The sequence below is a fragment of the Benincasa hispida genome, chromosome 12 (genome assembly GCF_027475165.1).
Source record: "Benincasa hispida cultivar pf3 chromosome 12, pf3_genome.v1.1, whole genome shotgun sequence".
NCBI lineage: Eukaryota > Viridiplantae > Streptophyta > Magnoliopsida > Cucurbitales > Cucurbitaceae > Benincasa > Benincasa hispida.
Window position 1 is genome coordinate 86,101,717 of NC_143489.1, and position 24,278 is coordinate 86,125,994.

General features: G+C 30.7%; 2 pseudogenes; both read right to left on the reverse strand.

Moving 5' to 3' along the window:
- Positions 1-15,557: 15,557 nt before the first annotated feature.
- LOC150032273 (uncharacterized) lies at positions 15,558-16,621 on the reverse strand (annotated as a pseudogene).
- A 3,309-nt stretch (positions 16,622-19,930) lies between these two features.
- Positions 19,931-21,000, reverse strand: LOC150032274 (uncharacterized; annotated as a pseudogene).
- Between the last annotated feature and the right edge of the window lie 3,278 nt (positions 21,001-24,278).

Consider the following 24,278-nt stretch of genomic DNA (forward strand, 5'->3'; position numbering starts at 1 on the left):
ACGAATGTAACGGCCGGGTAATTTGATGACCTCACCTCCAGAGTGGGGGCCCCACGCGCCGTTCAAACTTGTTATATACAAGGTAACGTCTTTCTTTCTTCATAATTATTATTTATTATATTCTTTTAATTATCATAACAGTTTTGAACATAAACCAATTTCACTACTTTACTTTATTACATTTTTATTTATTAGTAGTATTACCAAATTAGTCTCATAATTTAAGTTTAATTTTTGTAATAGACGAGAAGAAATCCAATACAAATATACTTCTAAAGGTCATATATGGACAATGTCAATGTCACCAATCATGTTTAGTTGTGGAAGAATTTTTTTTAACAATATGGTAGGAAGGAGAATCGAAACTGATTTCAATGCTAATGTTACAAAATCGACAAATAAATAATGTAAAAAATAAATAAATAAATAAAAACCATAAAAGAATAGAGAAGTTCGACATACAAATTTACATGACCCACTAACAAGATATTAGCTACGTTCACATGAGACAGAGAAGAACAAATTTATTAAAGAGAATGTTACATTATACACAATAATGGTATCTCTAAGATTAGAGAGTTTATATAGTGAACTTCTCTAAATAAATATGCCAAAAACGAATTCAAAGTACTCCAACAACTAAATACATGATTTATAACATTTGAATTATGATGTAATCTATCAGTGTGTACTCTGTTGAAGAACTTGATTTAGTGGACCGATTTGAGGATTGGTACTATTAACAATAGTTCGTAGTCCATTCACACAAAATATCTAAACTTGAAGTAAGAAGTACTAGTTCGAAAAGATTTTTGGAGAGATTTTCATGATTTAATCTAGTTTTAAAGAGTTTAATTAAGAAAAATATGGGTTTAAAGCTATTTTGAAGAAACAAAGAATTCAAACCTCTAATCTATTGAATATGGTGATGCAATCAATAGTTCATATGACATACGGATAGTGGCAGATCCATAATTTCATGTTAGGGGCATAATTTCATATAAGATTCAAATTTTAGCCCATTAATGTCTAAATTTTTTGTCATATATAGTTCTTGAACTTTAAAAAATATAAATTAGATCACTAACATCTTAATTTGTGTGTCTAAAATATATTTTTTAAAAAAGATAATGTAACTATTGGCTACAAGATTGAAATTTTGAGGTCTAATGAGAAACAAAAATGTTTTTTTTTTTGGTCTAGTACAAGGGTCAATCGGTAAGCATTTTTAATATTCTATGAGATTTTTAGATACTAAATTGAATATCTATATATTTATTAGATATGAACTTATTAGAGTTAAAATTGAAAGTTTAGATATTTAAAAAATAAAAAAATATATTGCCTCGCCAAAATATTTGAACTTAATTCCCCATCGGAAAGTACAACCACATGACCACTGAAGCAACTTCCTATAATTAGTCTGAACAGAACTTACACATCTAATTGTTATTTACATTTCATCAATAATTTAAAAAACCAAGTCAAATTTTAAGAACTAAAAACCATAACTTTCAAAAATTGCTTTTGTTTTTTAAATTTGGCTAAGAATTTAATCATTGTGTTTAAGAAAAATACACATCATTATAAGAAATGTAGATGAAATAGGTTTAATTTTCAGAAACAAAAACAAAAATTAAAATGATTACCAAATGGAATCTTAATAAAACAAAAGAATTCTATATCATTTGGCTTAAGGGTTTAAAATAATAACTTTCATCAATTAAAATGTCTAAATTTTATTTAATTACACTGTTTTTTTTTTCTTTCTTTCTTCTTCTCTTTTTCTTTTTTTTTTTGAAAATAACGTAATCTATATTTGGTGAGTGAGCTCAAAATGGTTCTTGAGATTTTAAAAAAGTTGACTTTGAGACCCATTGTCTAAAATTTATTTAATTACACTGTTAGAAGATCATTATAGTTAATATCAAGAATTAGGAGTGAGCTCTATACCACCATTGTTATATATATTATAAATTACTAAAATTTAGCATGAAACCACTCAAATTAGATATGAGTGAATGCAACTTAAATATATTATTACACCAACACATGCGTCAAACAAGAAGTGAAGAAAGTTTATTTTCTCAAATTCAAAAAGTCAAAACAAGCATTTTTTTAATATGAAATATAAAATAGTAACCTATACATTGCTAGGGAGAAAGACAAGTTGGACAAGAGTCAAAAGTCAACAATTGCCACATCTGCACAATTAAGCCAAGTCAGCCGTAAAGTTCACGTGTGAAGATCTGTAGAAATATCCAAGTCTGTTACGATTCCTTCATTCTTTGATTTTTTTCCATCTGTATTGTCGATCAATTATTGACTTGTTTTTGAATAATTGTTGTACCCCTCAATTTAGGGTTTTGTTGTGTATAAAAATGCTTTTACAGCCTCTTGAATAATATAATAAAAGTACATAATATTTCTCTCCAAAATTACTTTGAATCATTGATTTGGTATTAGAGCCTTCAAGGGCAGACGCCTTCCCCACTGGATCCTCTAGTGCAATCTCTAAACCTATCAAATTTAGCAATCTTCCCTTGAATCAACTATTCAACCAAATCACCAGCATAAAGCTAGAGTGAGGGAATTTCATGATGTGAAAACTCCAGCCCTACCCATCTTGTAGCTATAAGTTTAAAGGACATTTATCAGGTAACAATCCTTGTCCTCCTATATTTCTTCCCTCGCTTGCTGCTACATCATCTCAGGCGAGTTCTACTGAATCCGAAATATTGACAACCATGGGAGGAGCCTCTAGCTCAATAGCAACAGGGATAGTAAATCCCCAATATAAGGCTTGGATTACTGTGGATCAGCTCCTACTCGGCTGGTTATAATCCTCGATGACATCGAAGGTGGCTGTTCAACTTATGGGCTTCCACAATGCGAAGGAACCGTGGGATGTCATTCACAATTTATTTGGAGTTCAATCGAGAGCACAGGAGGACTATCTCCTTCAAGTCTTCCAGCAGACTCGGAAAGGTAACTCTAAGATGAGTGAATACTTGAAGTTAATGAAGTTATATTCAGATAATTTAGCTCAGACTGGAAGTCCGGTGGCAACTAGAGCGTTGGTATCACAAGTACTACTTGGCCTTGATGAAGAATACAACCCTGTATTGGTTGTTATCCAGAGAAAACTGAACATATCATGGCTTGATATACAATCTGAACTTCTGTCATTTGAAAAGCGACTTGAGTATTAGAACAACACCAAAGCCAACATAACATTTAGACACAACATTTCTGTCAATATGGCCTACAATAGAAACTCCAATGGCCCAAAATCACCTAATTAAAATAATACTTAAGGAAACAATCACGCAAACAGTCGATAACAATCAAATGGATAGAGGAACTACAATAACTTTAGTGGAGGTGGTAATAACAACAACTTCAGAGGTTGTGGAAAAAGCTGAGGAAACCGACCAATGTGTAAAGCCTGTAAGAGGTTTGGTCACATTATAGATGTCTATTATCATAGGTATGACAGGGAGTTCGATTCATCTCAATTCCTAGGTAAGGGTAATGGAGGCGGATCGACCTCCTCAGCAAACAATCCAACTGCATCGACGATTGGAATACCCATCGTCCAAAGTTTTAAATTCAATACTTAAGAGATTATAATCTTCCAGTTAAGACTAACGAAGAATGTTTGTTTTGTGATTCCTGACAATCTGGCAAGGCAAGTGCTCTTTCATTCTCTGACTCTCAATCTCATATTTCTACTATGTTTCAAATTGTTCACATAGACGTTTGGGGACCAACCTCGGTGATCTCTACTAATGGCTATATGTACTATGTCTCGTTTATAGATGAATTTAGTAGATATTTATGGATTTATTCCCTTAAACAAAAATCAGACACATTAGATGCTTTCGAACCTTTTCTCCAAATGATAAGCACCCAATTCAATATGGTAATTAAGGCATTACAATATGACAATGGAGGTGAATATATTGAAGGAATGGTGAAGTTTGATTACAAAAGCAGGATCGTCCAATTTTAGATTTTCACATAATTGAATTCACAGTACATATAATTATGCATAAACATTAAATTTAAAGCATGCATTAAATTAGATAATGAGGAAGAGGTTAGGATCAACTTACCCTTGAAGCCAAAACCTCTCACAATCCTCCTAATCGATCACGACCGAATACAAGCCAAGAACCAACAAGAAGGACACCACCAATTGGAGCCTTCTGTATTCTCTTTTGGGTAGAGAATTCTCAAGAGTATATCGGCTTTGAGTTTTGGAAGAGGGAAGATAAATCTGAGAGAGAGGAAATTTCTTAGGAGTGTGTATTATGGGGAAAAAATTCACACGGAGAGACTCTATAATTCTTTAGTGAAGAAGATGAAGAATACCATACTTAACTGAACCAGATTTCCACGTACGATTAACAGAGAAAGAAGAGAGTGTGAGTTACAACTCCCTCCTAAATTAATTTAAAGTAATTAATTACTATTATTTAATATATATATATATATTTATTTATTTATATTTAATAACCACCTTATGATATAATATATATTAAACTATATGTTACATCAAATATAACACAAAATCTATAATTTTTATATTGTATCAAATATAATATAATCTATAATTTTTATTTCTCTCAATAATGTATGGTATTTAATATAAATCACATTTATACTAAATATAATTATATGAATCTCATCCATATAATTAATATTTAAATCATATTCAAATACTTAATTCCTCTCAAAATAAACTTTATATTATAATGTATCAAATGCATTATATTAATTATATCACATACAATTAATTTAAATTCATTATATCATATATAATTAATTTTGGATTAATTTGAACAGTTCAAATTAATCGAAAATTAATTCTCAATAATCTCTAAGCTACATAGGGAACCTTATGGACCTATAGATTAAAACTCCAATGGTACTTGAATAATTAATTTAAACTCTTTTAATTAAAATATTCAATATCTATTAACTGCTGGCCACTCCATTAAAGACCTGAAGGAACCATTTAAGGTCCTTGAGCGAAAATGGGATCAGACCAAAAAACCAAAATTTATAGACTAATTAATTTTACAAACAAACAAGAAACAATATGCATTTAATTGAAAAACACAGTATGCTTGGAGAAAAAAAAATAGAAGAATGGGTTTAGAAACCCTTACCTTTAAAGAACCGTTCTTTAAGAAAATCCCTCGATCAAAAGAACATTACCACAAAATTTCCACTGTATTCACGTGAGGAAAATCCAAGAATTTTGTGAGCTCTTATTATTTTGGATGAGGGAGATTTAGAGAGAAGAGAAGAGAAGGATGATTGTCAAGAAATCTCAAAACTCTTATGTGATCCCCTGTGTTCTGTGTAATTCACTGTGAAAACCAGAATGGGAAGGAAAAAAAACAAACTCTCCAAAAAATCCCACTATTACGTACAGGAGATAAAAGTGGGGAAAGGAATTACAACTCCCTCCCTAAAATGATTTTAAAATTTAAATCAAATAAATTTAATTTATTTTTTAATAAATCAATTAATATATATTTATATGATAAATACCTTATCATATAATATATATTAAACTATGTTATATCAAATATAACTTATAACTTAGAATTTCAATATTATATCAAATACAATATAACCTGTAGTTTCAATTCTCTCTCACCAATGACATTTAATATAAATAACATTTATATTAAATTTAATTATGAATTCAATTCACATACTAATATTTGAATCATATTGAAATATTTGTTTCCTCTCAAATAAACTTTATATGATAATGTATCAAATACATTATAGGAATCATATCAAATATAATTAGATTAAATTAATTATATCACATATAGTCAATTCCTTCAATTAATTTAAATAATTCAAATTAATTCAAAAATTATTTCTCGTTGAACTACAGAGGGGACCTCATAGACCTATAGCTTGAAGCTCCAATAATATGTGAATAATTAATTAAACTCTTTAATTAAATTATTCACCATCTGTTAACTGTTGGACACTTCATTAAAGGCCGATAATTTCACTCTTCGCACTACAAATATATTTCTGTGTCCACTGGATATAACCAATCAACAGTATGATGATCCTTCACAAATTGCTCGTAAGTACAGCTGGGCCAAAAGTATCATTTCCCCTATAGTTACATCTAACTCCATAAGTATCACTGATCCCTCTAACAAATAATAAATTATAGTTCAACTATGCCTTACCCTACTCGGATCATGAAAGGGTATGACACCACATTGCTCAAGCCCCGAATTCAGCCCTTAAGGGTGCAATGTATCTACTTACTCCAATGTTGGGGAATGAGTGAATTTCTTCTTGTTTAGTTATGTTCCTAGCTCCTCAATCAGACGAATCCCCAAAATGGTAGACTTATTGAATCAACGATCTGGCCACTCTCACCCATACAAATCAAAGAATCACCTTCATAGATAGGAGTTCACAACTCACTTAGGATTCAGGTCATGTTACCTATGATCATCTTGGTGAAATGTAAGTCTCTATTATGAACAACGTTATATAATGAGACTAGTTCTTTCGTGGTCCGGTCTTATACAAACTCCTTTGCGTAGAATATTCCCGCTTACATGTCTCCATATGAATGATCAGGATTAGATCATTTGTAGGACTTTACAACAATTGTAACATCTACAAAGCGGACCCTATTCATAGTGTCACCAGGATAAGGTACCCAGCCTTATCTATCAACTACAGACCATTTAGGTTTTCACTTAAACATGATCCACCTGTATGTCTCTACATACATGCTTAAGCTACAAAAGATAACATTGAATGTTAGTTTATTTGTTTTGTGGGTTAATGCTACCAAATGTCGAATAAAATGCTTTACAATTTTATTAAATAAATAAATCGTTTGTACATTACAATTACAAACTACAGGACCCACGAGATTTAGGGTATCAACCCCAAAAATCTCTTACTTGTCCTAAAGCTAGTGGGGTGTACATCATAAAAGTCACACTAATATAAAAGTATACAAAACAGTAAACTAGGGCATAATATGCATCCAATACAAAATCTCCCACTTGTCCTAGACTAAATGTGGTCTATCCCGTAGACCCATACTTAGCAGGTTACCCTCAAACACCTTAGCAGTGAGGGCCTTTGTAAATAGATTAGCAACGTTGTGTTCTGAAGCGATCTGCATGACGATCACATCCCTTTGATGCACAATCTCCAAAATGAGATAATATTTCTACTCTATATACTTTCCACACTTGAGACTCCTAAGCTTTCGAGAATTAGCCACAATACCATTATTATCACAATAAAAGGTGATGAGCTTCAAGTACATTATTTAAACTCTGGGTTTATCTTAAATCAACCTAAGTATGTTGATGACCTACTTCATAAACTTAAGATGATAGACCTAAAACCTGCTGCTTCATTGTGTAATATGGGAAGACATCTCTCTGTGAATGAAGGAACCCCACTGAAAGATCTGTTTGTGTACAAAAGCACTATAGTCGCCCTTCAATACCTCACTCACACAAGACCTTATATTGCGTACATCATCAATCAACAAAATCAATTTCTCAAGGCCTCAACTGATATTCATTGACAAGCCACAAAAACATGTTCTTTGGTACATCAGTGGCACTAAAAACTTTGGTATCTTATTTCAGCCTGGTAGATTTAGAAATTTCAGCTTACTCAGATGCTGATTGTGCTTCATATATTGATGATCGAAAATCAGTGGCAGCATATTGTATAGTTGTTGAAAACAATCTAGTTTCATGGTCTTCAAAAAAGCAAAATGTTGTAGCAAGGTCAAGTCTTGAGTTTGAATATCGTGGACTTTCCCACGTTTTCTCTGAAATTTTTTGGCTTCAATAGTTACTTAATGCATGAGTTAAGAATAAAACAAACTCACAAACCAGTCCTGTGGTGTGACAACGTGAGTGTAGGGGCTCTTGCGACAAATCTAGTCTTTCATGCACGAACCAAATACATCGAGATAGATGTGCATTTTGTTCGTGATCAAGTCCTCAATGGTGCGCTTGAAGTTCGATACGTTCCAATTGTTGATCAACTAGTCGATTGCCTAACTAAACCGCTAACACATGCACAGTTCTTCTCCTTGAGGTTCAAACTCGGTGTAGTTGAACTTTCCTCGAGTTTGAGGGGGGATGCTAGGGAGAAAGACAAGTTTGACAAGAGTCAAAAGTCAACAATTGTCGCATCTGCACAATTAAGCCAAGTTAGCAATAATGTCCACGTATGAAGATTTGTAGAAATATCCAAGTCTGTTACGATTCCTTCATTCTTTGTTTTTTTCCATCTGTATTGTTGATCAATTATTGACTTATTTTGAATAATTGTTGTACCTCTTAATTTGTGGTTTTGTTGTGTATAAAAAGACTATTTCAGCCTCTTGAATAATATAAGAAAAGTATAAAGTATTCCTCTCCAAAATTACTTTGAATAATTGATTTACATGTTTACCTCCCATTTACTAACACTTTTATAATAAAATTTATAAAGAGTGTAAATTGAGTAACGAAACCAAGTTTAGGGATATAAACTGACTTTTCCATTTTTTAATTATAAATTTTGTTTAAGAATTTTTAGGTTTGTGTTCGATAATTTGGTCTTTGAATTTTTAAAAGTGTCAAAAAGATCCATAAACTTTCAACTTTGTGCTTTATAGATCTATGGGTAAATTTCTAGTGTTACAGTAGTATAACTTCATTTATTATTTGCCACATTATCAACTTTTAAAAATAGTATGGGGTCCACTAACATTAGTGCAGTGTTCTTTAATATTATTAAAATAACTTTTTAATGTGAACAAAGGGAATATGTGACTCTTATTCTTATGGCACTATTTTTTTTTTTTTTTTTTTTTTTTGTAGATTTAAACTTTCAATTTTGTGTCTATTAGGTCCTTGACATATTAAAAAAATTAAAAAGCAATTGATCTATCATATATAAATTTGAATTATTGTATATTAAAATCTTAAGTTTTTAAGTTTGTGTCTAGTAAATTTATGAACATTAAAAAAGTTATAATTTATGTAAAAAAACATCTAAAGACCAATTGGACACAAAAATTGAAATTGAGGGATCTAGTTTATATAGATGTGAAATTTGAAGGATAAATATACCTTGTAAGGTCTAGAGACCTATTGGACATAAAATTAAAAGTTTCAGAGATTTATCCGAATTTTTTATAGTTCAAAAATCAAATAAGCATAAATCTCAAAAATTAAGGACTAAACTTACAATTCAATAATTTATTATTATTTTTTTAATATAGTGGCTATGTTTTTTTGTGAAGATCAATGTTCAAAACTTCTAATCTATTAATCAAAGTTATAATGTATTAATCAATAAAACATTGACAAATTGGCATGAAATATGTTAGTTGAAAGTTCATCAGTGTTGAATACCCAAATCTAAAAATGTCAACACGAACGTAAGTTAAAAGAAAGATTTACTAGAGATATTAAACTATACACTTGACTATTAAAACTTTAAGCCAACATAAATTTAAATTAATAAATATATTTAAATTCTTCATCATCTACGTCAATTTGAATATAATTCCCACTATTTAAGATATTGTAACCTAAATATAAAACTTGGAATTTCGAATTATTAGAAAAACCTAAAAAAAGAGAAAATATAGACATAAAATTTTATCATTCGATGGGCAAAATCAAAACCAAAGCCAAATCATAAAGTTCGAAATTAATAATTTAATCATATCATTAATATTATATTTATTATTATCTCTTGAAGGAAAAAATAAAAACGGAAAAAGGGAAAAGTGTAAACAGTTCGTAACGGCGCATCACCGCGCTGTCCGGCTTTTGTCCAATCCGTGCGGTGTGAAGAGGAAGCAGTGACAGACATGTTGGATTTGATCCCACCAGATCGTTGACACGTGTCACAATCTCATGTCTTCTTATCTTTCTTTGATTTGATTTTGCCTATGTCCTCACAGAAGGGATTAAAGCATATATTTGTTATTAGAGATTAAAAAAATAAAAACTAACACAACAAGGAAACTCAAACTTATACAATTATTTTCTTCTTTCATAGATTTAGATAAAAATCTAAAAAGCAAAAATTTTCCTACGTTTGTAATATGTTATTTCCTATGGTTCATACACTAGTTGTGATCGATATTCAATTTTAACGATTATAGTAAATAATTTTGGAGATTTAATTTTTATCATTAAATGTTCGGGGTTCAATTTCTACTACTATGTAAGGGTCAAATTCTAACACTTATATGAGTTTGAGAGTTCAATTTTTAAAATTTAAAATTTGATAGTGTAATTGCAATTACTATCATACTTAAGAGATGATTTTTTAAACTTGCCATAGAAATTTTTTAATTTCATTGATTTTTTTTAAGAATTAAATTGTGAAATTAAAAAATAGTATGAAAAGAAAGGGGAAAAGATATCTTTTTGGCCCCTATGTTTCAAAACGTTACACAAGCTAGTCTCAAAGTATTTTTATTAAAAAATTGTTTATGATTTGATGTGTTCAAAGTGTTTGTATTAATGTTGAATTACTATGATAGAAGACTATCAAACACTATGAACTAGTTATCAAAGTGGCTGCCGGAGTTGATCGTCGAAGGGAGTCGTCAACGCTAGTTACTAGAGGTGGTCAACACTAAAATTGGGCATCGAAGGTGGTCTTCGATGGAGCCATCAGAGTTGAGAACTAGAATTGGTCACTGGTTGATTGAGTCATTAAGAATATTGAAGTGAAGAAGAGTTGATTATTTTAACCAACGAGTTGTTACTAGTATTACTGGAGTGAAAGAGAAGTTAAAATATTTTTTATTCCCTATTATTTGAACACACACCTCGCAAAACGTTGAGTGGGCTATAGTTGATTCAACCTATACCTCCCTACATTATTTTACCATCCATGTCTTAATTAGTTGAATTTTACTTAGATTTACTTTTTTTTTATTTTATTTTATAAATTTTTATTGTCTTAACTACAAATTTAGTCTTTGAACTTTGTGTTAGTGTTTATTAGGTCCCAAAGCTTTCAAAAGCGTTTAACAAATTCTCAAACTTTTAACTTTGAGATCTTCTCTAGCTCCCCGCTTGTATATATTAGTCTTTAATGTATGGCTTTTGGAACCCGAGTGTGATGAGCACATTTTGGATGTATCAACCTAGTTGAGATAAAGTATATCATCAAATATATTTTAGCATTATATTTATTAGGTTTTAATCCATCTTGAAAATTTGTTGTGTAGAAAAATCAAACATTTTATTTCAATAACGAAACTACAAGTCTTATGTCTTTTGAACTATGCTTATTTTAACAAAGGTTAATCTTTATATCTTATCGCTAACAAAATCTATATTTAATCCATCTCTTGATAATTTGTTGCGTAGAAAAATTGAACATTTTATTTCAATAACGATACTACAAGTCTTGTGTCTTTTGAACTATGCTTATTTTAACAACGGTTAATCTTTATATCTTATCGCTAACAAAATCTATATGTTGTTTAATCTATGTTGACTATTTTTAAATAAATAAATATATTAATAATATGGAGAAAAAGGGTGATAAAAATATTATTTTTTTTTTGGAGTGGGGAAAGAAATTGCACATGAATATTCATTTTAGTGGGGGGTTTTAAAACAAATTTCTAAATATAATAACCTATGAAACACAGATACAGATACGGCTACATAATATGGATACGATCGAATACGACAATTCATCAATTTCTAAAAAATTAAGATACGGATATGTCTAAAGATACGTCATTTTTTTTTAATATATTTTTATAATATATATATTTCTAAAAAAATGAGGATACTGATACGTTGAAGATACATTTTTTTTTCTTTAAGAAAATATAGGATATAGATAAATTTAGCATACAAGTTAATAACAATAGAACAAAATAGAATACAAACACTGAAATACAATACAAAAAAAAACATCTAAGATGTTGAAGTACAATAGTTAATAAAATACAATAGAAAAGTGACTCATACGAGGGAGAAGTATGAAGATAAATGAAGAACTTCTTCATTGAATTGTTGAAGATATCCAAATGGTTTATATTTTGGTGGACTTTGTGGGGACTCAAATGTGAAGAGGGAGATTATATGATTCTAGTCTAGGGTTTGATCCGTTATTTATTATTTTTCTTTTAGTTTTGGACTCAAGTAGTGAGCTTTTTAAATAGGTTGCATAATTTTAAATTGGGAACGTGTCTTTTTTCTTTAAAAAAAGTATGCATAGAAATAGATACGTCAAATCGCATGTCAGATACGTATCTGAAAAGTATCTGAAAATATAGATACGTTAAATCGCGTGTCAAATACGTATCTGGGAAGTATCGGTATCCGATACGTATCTGATACTAATTCTTTGCCTCACATGAAGCATCCGTGCTTCATAGATAATAACAAAGCATACAAAAGATATGCGTAACGAAAACGTGAAGATGGAGCGAGTTTGAAATTTGTAACGGTTACTAATAAAGTTAGTTTCTTTTTGCATGACAAGATTCCATTGAAGTTAAAGCCATTTGGTAGTTTCACCTTAGGCATTGTTTTAAGTGTCATATATATCTACCATTACGAGAGCCTCAATTTAATGTCAATATCAATACTCAAACAACTTCCTATTATTAAAACTAGACTCACTAAAGTTACTTTTACACAATATTATTTTAAATTCAACTTTTCCCCCAAAATTTTCATTTATTTAAGATCTAACCACGTCAAAAACTCAATTTACCAAAAAGATATAAATAATTTGACAAAATTAATTAACTCCAAATTTCCAAAGTGAACTTAATTCAACGATAATTGACATGGGAGGTTTGATCACCATCCTCGTAATTGTTTTATTTAAAAATAAAATCTACATATCACAAAATTTTTACCTATTTAGGATGTAGATGCATAAGAAAAAAAAAAACAATGAACTAATCAAATATTATATAAAAGACAAGGTTTTTTTTTTTTTTAATTCAACACTAAAGTGGAAGATCAAAATATTGATTTTTGGAATGATAGTTTGTATTAATTAATTAATTAATTAAATTATGCTCAAATTAACTAATCCCGTGAATACTTCCTAAACCATGCCACACCTTCAACATTTTAATAAACGTTTTGCAGCTTATTTTAATGGATCCAAGGAAATAGTGTCACATTTGTATCAAAATTTCAGGATAATGTAATGTGGTTATTAAAAATAAAGCCAATGACAGCCAAAAGATAATTAAAATTACAAGAAAAAGGTTTCAAAAGCTATAGCTAGGCTTTCTTTTTTCATATTTGTTCTCATGCTTTTGACTATTTTTTTTCTTCCTATGTATCCTACACATAAATGTTGACATCCTAATAGACATGTTCACGGAATGGGGTGGCGTCGGGAATATCCCCATCTCCACTTCTCATTTCATTCTCTCCATTTCCATGAAATTCTCTACAGGGATCGGGACGAGATTCTTGACGGAGAATCCGTGGATTGGGTTTCCCGTGAAAAATTTTTCTTTTAGTTTTTTTGAAAAATCAATTAATTTAAATCTTTAATATGGGTAATTTTTAATTAAATAATTAACTCTATCACTAAATTGTTTATTATAGTTAGTTTTATGTGACGATTTGAATTTAAGATAAATTACTCAAATTTTAACCCAAAAAAATTAATCAACTTTTTTAGTTAAAAAGAAATAAATATAAATCAAATTATTAACATATATCATCTAAATTAAATATACAATTTAAACATATTCATTATCTTGACCAATAAACAATAAAACTTGAAATTTAAATGTAATAATAATAATAATGATGATGATAATAATAATATAACATTAAATAATTATATTAAATAAATAAATAGAGACTAATCCGGATGACAATGGGGAATGAGGCAGGAGCGGAGGCAAGGACGGGGAATACATTCCTTATCCCCGTTTAACTCACGAGGAATTTTCTCCCCACTCCCTCCATTCCCCGCCTAATTAGAAAATTCCCGCTCCATTCAGGCGGGGCCCGCTGTGGGAAAATGGCATCTCTACATCTCAATTTGGATTCAGAGTATTATTTTAACCCTTTCTTGATACAATTAGTGAGATGTTGGATGAAATTAAAAATTTAATGTTAAAAAAACTTTTCATCCATGTAATTTGATATGTGAAATCATATTAGTTGGTGACGAATCAATCTCGTACATTTAAATTAGTTTTTTTATTTTAATATGCAACAATTTAATTTATTCTCTATAATTTAAAATGTCACAAATTTGGTTTCTACTATAAAAACCTCATTAAAATTTTAAATTTATGTAGGGTCTAAAATTAAAAAAAAAAAAAAAGAGACTAAGTCATTGATGGACGAAAAGTATTTTTTTTTCTTAACAAGAATTTAAAATGATTGTAGAGATAACTAAAAAAGAATTAACTAACAAATATTAATTAAGAACCAACTTATATACACATTTGAGATATAATAAATAAAGTTTGTCCCACGAGTTCACAAACCGTGTGACCAAAACCTAGAATTCATAAAGTTTGGTCCCTAAAATGCATGGAAAATTTAAATACTTAAGGTATGATTGCTTTCCCAAATTTAAGGGTTTAAGAAATTTATATTAAATTACAGTATGTCGCCTAAGCAAACGGCAAATGCAGCTTCCAATAGACTAACAAAGTCAAATAAAAACTTTGAAAAGGAACAAGAGGTCTTTTTTTTCCTTCTTTAAATTAATTAATTGAGTTTAATAAGAGCCAAATATATTAAAAATGATTAATTGTTTTTATTATGATTAAGAAAACTCGAGGGGTCAATGAGAAAGATTTAGACCCTAAATAATATTTAATTAAATCTAACCCCTACGTTTTTCATATACTTATAAAAGTCCTTTTGGTCAAAATCTTTTTGAAAATGTATCATCATTGTGCATGGAAAAGACCCTTTTTCTTTTCTTTTTTTCATTTTTTTTTTGTAAAATTATTTGCTTCTTCATATGTTAAATTAACTTAATTTTTTTAGTTATACTTTTTAAGTTACGATCAATATACTTTAGTTCAAAGACGTTGAAAATTCAAACATTTGACTTCTAAAGTGGTTAACTTGCTGAGTTAAATTTAAGTTGAATTATTAATGTCATGAATGACATTTGTATAGCATTCACGACTATACTTTATTAGTAATAACCAATTGATAATATGTAGCTGTTACATTCATTTTTTTGAAATATGGAATATGACGTGATCTAGCAACTACTTCAACGTTTTTTGGCAGATTAATTGATTGTGCATGAGAAATCCATGAACTATAAACGCAATTTGTCATAAAAAGAACTTGCCAAGTTTAGTTCAATATAATTATCTCTCGATTCTTCGATCCTTTCTTTCTTAAATATAAAAATTCAAGAATGGGATAAAGATTCAAATGCTCAATCTTTCTATGTCGGACACAAAAATTATACTAGTTGAGAGGCTATTAGAAATATTAGATTTAAGGTCCCTAGATTCGTGACAATATTAAAAACTATAAAGATAAAATGCCCAAAATACAGAAGTTAGGATAACCATATACAACCACCTGGATAAGCGTTTCTTTCACTCTCCACTCTACACGTGTTCTGGGATTGGTCTGCTTAACCATATACAACCATCTGGGTAACAATTTGTAAGACTCATCCCAATCACCGAACAATTTAGCCAACGTTTTTCTTTTGCCCTCCCATACCCTATGGTAAGGAACATGATATCCAAACTTTGATTTAATGTCAGACTGCAGTTGTGTCACACTAATACATGGTTTTTCTCTTACAGCATCACAAAAATCTAGTTCAATCATTGATGAATCTAATTGCACATGACTTTGACTTAGTTCTGAATAAAAACATGTATGTTACTCATCGTACTTAGTGATCTCGAAAAGGTCATGCGATTTTTTCTTTATTGCACGAAGTCTCCACTTGCAACATTCCTCCCACTTCTTACACCGAATTGTCCAAATCGTCGGTGTCGATTCAACAACCTCATATGGTAAGTGACTTTTATTGCAAAACATTTGACCGCGTGTTGTAGCATTTCTTTGTCTTGACAAATCATCCCTTTATACAATTGAGTATTGTCAATGTCCACAAGGGTTACAATTGGTTCATGTTCTCGAATGCTATCCATTACATTCATATCCAAATCGTTAAATGTATCTGAAAGTAACTCATGTTCACGGCCATCGAAATCCAACTCTTCAAATTCATCATCCGTTTTAGTTCTGAAGTCTCTATACATGTTGTTAGCCGCCATATCTTCATTATCACATAGCGATGCAACTGACTCCGGATCAGGATCAATACATTCAGTTGGATCTTCAAACTGGCTAAATGATGTATTCAAGTTTATATCCACCCCTATCCTATTTACATTTACATACAAATGCACTAAATTCGGCAGTGGCATTGCGATTGAGAACATCAAGTTCATAACTTGTGCATTTGAAATAGGGAATGACATAAACCTTATTGATCCTGATCGTTCTAGGTTAGGATGTCTATATATTATTTCTATTTGATATGTTCTCATATCTACACTAAGTGACATCCCAACTATTTCAAGGAATTGTTCAAATATAATTCCACTGTTCACATTTATGCTAAAACTCTCACTTGGTGGTTGCTCATAGTCAACTCCATCAATACCATCAATCATATTACCTTTTAAAATATCCACTCTCTAATATCTTTTAAAATAACATCAATCTGAGAATGTTCCATAAAATTATCACAAATGGATTTAATTAATGTTTGAGAATCAAATTCAACTCAGACATTTGAAAGACTCATCTCGCCATCACTGTAAACCCAAATAGATGCGCCATTGTCTCGCAGACATCACATCCACTGAAGCATCAAAAATCGTCAAATTAGTACCACCATGTCACCCATCATAAGTGTTTAGGCTTACTAGTGTTAAGCCTATAAGTGAATGATGAGTATTAAAGTATTATATAATTAACTTTATCAAAATCTATCCAATTTCACGTTTGTGTTAATTGGTATTTTAATACCGTCAATATTTAAACTTTTATTATACTTCGGATTAGATAAGTAAATATTTTTTTTTTTTGAAGAGCGGAAAATTTTAAAAACTAGAAAGAAGTAGTTTTTTCAATGAAAATATAATTTTTAAAAGTTGGCTGCATAATTAACTTAATTTTCTTAGTTATACTTTTTAAGTTATGATCAATATACTTTAGTTCAAAGACGTTGAAAATTCAAACATTTGACTTCTAAAGTGGTTAACTTGCTGAGTTAAATTTAAGTTGAATTATTAATGTCATGAATGACATTTGTATAGCATTCACGACTATACTTTATTAGTAATAACCAATTGATAATATGTAGCCGTTACATTCATTTTTTTGAAATATGGAATATGACGTGATCTAGCAACTACTTCAACGTTTTTTTGGCAGATTAATTGATTGTGCATGAGAAATCCATGAACTATAAACGCAATTTGTCATAAAAAGAACTTACCAAGTTTAGTTCAATATAATTATCTCTCGATTCTTCGATCCTTTCTCTCTTAAATATAAAAATTCAAGAATGGGATAAAGATTCAAATGCTCAATCTTTCTATGTCGGACACAAAAATTAAACTAGTTGAGAGGCTATTAGAAATATTAGATTTAAGGTCCCTAGATTCGTGACAATATTAAAAACTACAAAGATAAAATGCCCAAAATACAGAAGTTAGGATAACCATATACAACCACCTGGATAAGCGTTTCTTTCACTCTCCACGCTACACGTGTTCTGGGATTGGTCTGCTTAACCATATACAACCATCTGGGTAACAATTTGTAAGACTCATCCCAATCACCGAACAATTTAGCCAACGTTTTTCTTTTGCCCTCCCATACCCTATGGTAAGGAACATGATATCCAAACTTTGATTTAATGTCAGACTGCAGTTGACTCACACTAATACATGGTTTTTCTCTTACAGCATCACAAAAATCTAGTTCAATCATTGATGAATCTAATTGCACATGACTTTGACTTAGTTCTGAATAAAAACATGTATGTTACTCATCGTACTTAGTGATCTCGAAAAGGGCCATTGCGGATTTTTTTCTTTATTTGCACGAGTCTCACTTGCCAACATTCCTCCCACTTCTTACACCGAATTGTCCAATTCGTCCGGTGTCGATTAAACAACCTCATATGGTAAGTGATTTTATTGCAAACATTTGACGCGTGTTGTAGCATTTCTTTGTCTTGACCAAAATCATCCCTTTATACAATGAGTTTTGTCAATGTCCACAAGGGTTACAATTGGTTCTTGTTCTCGAATGCTATTCCAATACATTCATATCAAAATCGTTAAATGTATCTGAAAGTAACTCATGTTCACGGCCATGAATCCAAAAACTCTTCAAATTCATTCATCAGTTTTAGTTCTGAAGTCTCTATACATGTTGTTAGCCGCCATATCTTCATTATCACATAGCGATGCAACTGACTCCGGATCAGGATCAATACATTCAGTTGGATCTTCAAACTGGCTAAATGATGTATTCAAGTTTATATCCACCCCTATCCTATTTACATTTACATACAAATGCACTAAATTCGGCAGTGGCATTGCGATTGAGAACATCAAGTTCATAACTTGTGCATTTGAAATAGGGAATGACATAAACCTTATTGATCCTGATCGTTCTAGGTTAGGATGTCTATATATTATTTCTATTTGATATGTTCTCATATCTACACTAAGTGACATCCCAACTATTTCAAGGAATTGTTCAAATATAATTCCACTGTTCACATTTATGCTAAAACTCTCACTTGGTGGTTGCTCATAGTCAACTCCATCAATACCATCAATCATATTACCTTTTAAAATATCCACTCTCTAATATCTTTTAAAATAACATCAATCTGAGAATGTTCCATAAAATTATCACAAATGGATTTAATTAATGTTTGAGAATCAAATTCAACTCAGACATTTGAAAGACTCATCTCGCCTATCACTGTAAACCCAAATAGATGCGCCATTGTCTCGCAGACATCACATCCACTGAAGCATCAAAAAGCGTCAAATTAGTACCACCATGTCACCCATCATAAGTGTTTAGGCTTACTAGTGTTAAGCCTATAAGTGAATGATGAGTATTAAAGTATTATATAATTAACTTTATCAAAATCTATCCAATTTCACGTTTGTGTTAATTGGTATTTTAATACCGTCAATATTTAAACTTTTATTATACTTCGGATTAGATAAGTAAATATTTTTTTTTTGAAGAGCGGAAAATTTTAAAAACTAGAAAGAAGTAGTTTTTTCAATGAAAATATAATTTTTAAAAGTTGGCTGCATAATTAACTTAATTTTCTTAGTTATACATTTTAAGTTATGATCAATATACTTTAGTTCAAAGACGTTGAAAATTCAAACATTTGACTTCTAAAGTGGTTAACTTGCTGAGTTAAATTTAAGTTGAATTATTAATGTCATGAATGACGTTTGTATAGCATTCACGACTATACTTTATTAGTATTAACCAATTGATAATATGTAGCCGTTACATTCATTTTTTTGAAATATGGAATATGACGTGATCTAGCAACTACTTCAACGTTTTTTTGGCAGATTAATTGATTGTGCATGAGAAATCCATGAACTATAAACGCAATTTGTCATAAAAAGAACTTACCAAGTTTAGTTCAATATAATTATCTCTCGATTCTTCGATCCTTTCTCTCTTAAATATAAAAATTCAAGAATGGGATAAAGATTCAAATGCTCAATCTTTCTATGTCGGACACAAAAATTAAACTAGTTGAGAGGCTATTAGAAATATTAGATTTAAGGTCCCTAGATTCGTGACAATATTAAAAACTACAAAGATAAAATGCCCAAAATACAGAAGTTAGGATAACCATATACAACCACCTGGATAAGCGTTTCTTTCACTCTCCACGCTACACGTGTTCTGGGATTGGTCTGCTTAACCATATACAACCATCTGGGTAACAATTTGTAAGACTCATCCCAATCACCGAACAATTTAGCCAACGTTTTTCTTTTGCCCTCCCATACCCTATGGTAAGGAACATGATATCCAAACTTTGATTTAATGTCAGACTGCAGTTGACTCACACTAATACATGGTTTTTCTCTTACAGCATCACAAAAATCTAGTTCAATCATTGATGAATCTAATTGCACATGACTTTGACTTAGTTCTGAATAAAAACATGTATGTTACTCATCGTACTTAGTGATCTCGAAAAGGCCATGCGATTTTTTCTTTATTGCACGAAGTCTCCACTTGCAACATTCCTCCCACTTCTTACACCGAATTGTCCAAATCGTCGGTGTCGATTCAACAACCTCATATGGTAAGTGACTTTTATTGCAAAACATTTGACCGCGTGTTGTAGCATTTCTTTGTCTTGACAAATCATCCCTTTATACAATTGAGTATTGTCAATGTCCACAAGGGATACAATTGGTTCATGTTCTCGAATGCTATCCATTACATTCATATCCAAATCGTTAAATGTATCTGAAAGTAACTCATGTTCACGGCCATCGAAATCCAACTCTTCAAATTCATCATCCGTTTTAGTTCTGAAGTCTCTATACATGTTGTTAGCCGCCATATCTTCATTATCACATAGCGATGCAACTGACTCCGGATCAGGATCAATACATTCAGTTGGATCTTCAAACTGGCTAAATGATGTATTCAAGTTTATATCCACCCCTATCCTATTTACATTTACATACAAATGCACTAAATTCGGCAGTGGCATTGCGATTGAGAACATCAAGTTCATAACTTGTGCATTTGAAATAGGGAATGACATAAACCTTATTGATCCTGATCGTTCTAGGTTAGGATGTCTATATATTATTTCTATTTGATATGTTCTCATATCTACACTAAGTGACATCCCAACCATTTCAAGGAATTGTTCAAATATAATTCCACTGTTCACATTTATGCTAAAACTCTCACTTGGTGGTTGCTCATAGTCAACTCCATCAATACCATCAATCATATTACCTTTTAAAATATCCACTCTCTAATATCTTTTAAAATAACATCAATCTGAGAATGTTCCATAAAATTATCACAAATGGATTTAATTAATGTTTGAGAATCAAATTCAACTCAGACATTTGAAAGACTCATCTCGCCTATCACTGTAAACCCAAATAGATGCGCCATTGTCTCGCAGACATCACATCCACTGAAGCATCAAAAAGCGTCAAATTAGTACCACCATGTCACCCATCATAAGTGTTTAGGCTTACTAGTGTTAAGCCTATAAGTGAATGATGAGTATTAAAGTATTATATAATTAACTTTATCAAAATCTATCCAATTTCACGTTTGTGTTAATTGGTATTTTAATACCGTCAATATTTAAACTTTTATTATACTTCGGATTAGATAAGTAAATATTTTTTTTTTGAAGAGCGGAAAATTTTAAAAACTAGAAAGAAGTAGTTTTTTCAATGAAAATATAATTTTTAAAAGTTGGCTGCATAATTAACTTAATTTTTTTAGTTATACTTTTTAAGTTATGATCAATAAACTTTAGTTCAAAGACGTTAAAAATTCAAACATTTGACTTCTAAAGTGGTTAACTTGCTGAGTTAAATTTAAGTTGAATTATTAATGTCATGAATGACATTTGTATAGCATTCACGACTATACTTTATTAGTAATAACCAATTGATAATATGTAGCACGTTACATCATTTTTTTGAAATATGGAATATGACGTGATCTAGCAACTACTTCAACATTTTTTTGGGCAGATTAATTGATTGTGCATGAAAATCCATGAACTATATATCCAGATCAGGAACATCAAGAACTTACCAAGTTTAGTTCAATATAATTATCTCTCGATTCTTCGATCCTTTCTCTCTTAAATATAAAAATTCAAGAATGGGATAAAGATTCAAATCCTCAATCTTTCTATGTCGGACACAAAAATTAAACTAGTTGAGAGGCTATTAGAAATATTAGATTTAAGGTCCCTAGATTCGTGACAATATTAAAAACTATAAAGATAAAATGCCCAAAATACAGAAGTTAGGATAACCATATACAACCACCTGGATAAGCGTTTCTTTCACTCTCCACTCTACACGTGTTCTGGGATTGGTCTGCTTAACTATATACAACCATCTGGGTAACAATTTGTAAGACTCATCCCAATCACCGAACAATTTAGCCAACGTTTTTCTTTTGCCCTCCCATACCCTATGGTAAGGAACATGATATCCAAACTTTGATTTAATGTCAGACTGCAGTTGTGTCACACTAATACATGGTTTTTCTCTTACAGCATCACAAAAATCTAGTTCAATCATTGATGAATCTAATTGCACATGACTTTGACTTAGTTCTGAATAAAAACATGTATGTTACTCATCGTACTTAGTGATCTCGAAAAGGTCATGCGATTTTTTCTTTATTGCACGAAGTCTCCACTTGCAACATTCCTCCCACTTCTTACACCGAATTGTCCAAATCGTCGGTGTCGATTGCCAAAATCGTCGGTGTCGATTCAAACAAAACTCATATGTTAGGACTTACTATTGCAATAACATTTGACCGCGTGTTGATGCATTTCTTTGTCTGGGAACCTAAATCATCCTTTATACAATTGAGTATTGTCAATGTCCACAAGGGATACAATTTGGTTCATGTTCTCGAATGCTATCCATTACATTCATATCCAAATCGTTAAATGTATCTGAAAGTAACTCATGTTCACGGCCATCGAAATCCAACTCTTCAAATTCATCATCCGTTTTAGTTCTGAAGTCTCTATACATGTTGTTAGCCGCCATATCTTCATTATCACATAGCGATGCAACTGACTCCGGATCAGGATCAATACATTCAGTTGGATCTTCAAACTGGCTAAATGATGTATTCAAGTTTATATCCACCCCTATCCTATTTACATTTACATACAAATGCACTAAATTCGGCAGTGGCATTGCGATTGAGAACATCAAGTTCATAACTTGTGCATTTGAAATAGGGAATGACATAAACCTTATTGATCCTGATCGTTCTAGGTTAGGATGTCTATATATTATTTCTATTTGATTTGTTCTCATATCTACACTAAGTGACATCCCAACCATTTCAAGGAATTATTCAAATACAATTCCACTGTTCACATTTATGCTAAAACTCCCACTTGGTGGTTGCTCATAGTCAACTCCATCAATACCATCAATCATATTACCTTTTAAAATATCCACTCTCTAATATGTTTTAAAATAACATCAATCTGAGAATGTTCCATAAAATTATCGTAAATGGATTTAATTAATGTTTGAGAATCAAATTCAACTCAGACATTTGAAAGACTCATCTCGCCTATCACTGTAAACTCAAATAGATGCGCCATTGTCTCGCAGACATCACATCCACTGAAGCATCAAAAAGCGTCAAATTAGTACCACCATGTCACCCATCATAAGTGTTTAGGCTTACTAGTGTTAAGCCTATAAGTGAATGATGAGTATTAAAGTATTATATAATTAACTTTATCAAAATCTATCCAATTTCACGTTTGTGTTAATTGGTATTTTAATACCGTCAATATTTAAACTTTTATTATACTTCGGATTAGATAAGTAAATATTTTTTTTTTTGAAGAGCGGAAAATTTTAAAAACTAGAAAGAAGTAGTTTTTTCAATGAAAATATAATTTTTATAAGTTGGCTGCATAATTAACTTAATTTTTTTAGTTATTCTTTTTAAGTTATGATCAATATACTTTAGTTCAAAGACGTTGAAAATTCAAACATTTGACTTCTAAAGTGGTTAACTTGCTGAGTTAAATTTAATTTGAATTATTAATGTCATGAATGACATTTGTATAGCATTCACGACTATACTTTATTAGTAATAACCAATTGATAACATGTAGCCGTTACATTCATTTTTTTAAAATATGGAATATAACGTGATCTAGCAACTACTTCAACGTTTTTTGGCAGATTAATTGATTGTGCATGAGAAATCCATGAACTTTAAACGCAATTTGTCATAAAAAGAACTTACCAAGTTTAGTTCAATATAATTATCTCCCGATTCTCCGATCCTTTCTCTCTTAAATATAATAATTCAACAACGAGATAAAGATTCAAATCCTCAATCTTTCTATGTCGGACACTAAAATTAAACTAGTTGAGAGGCTAT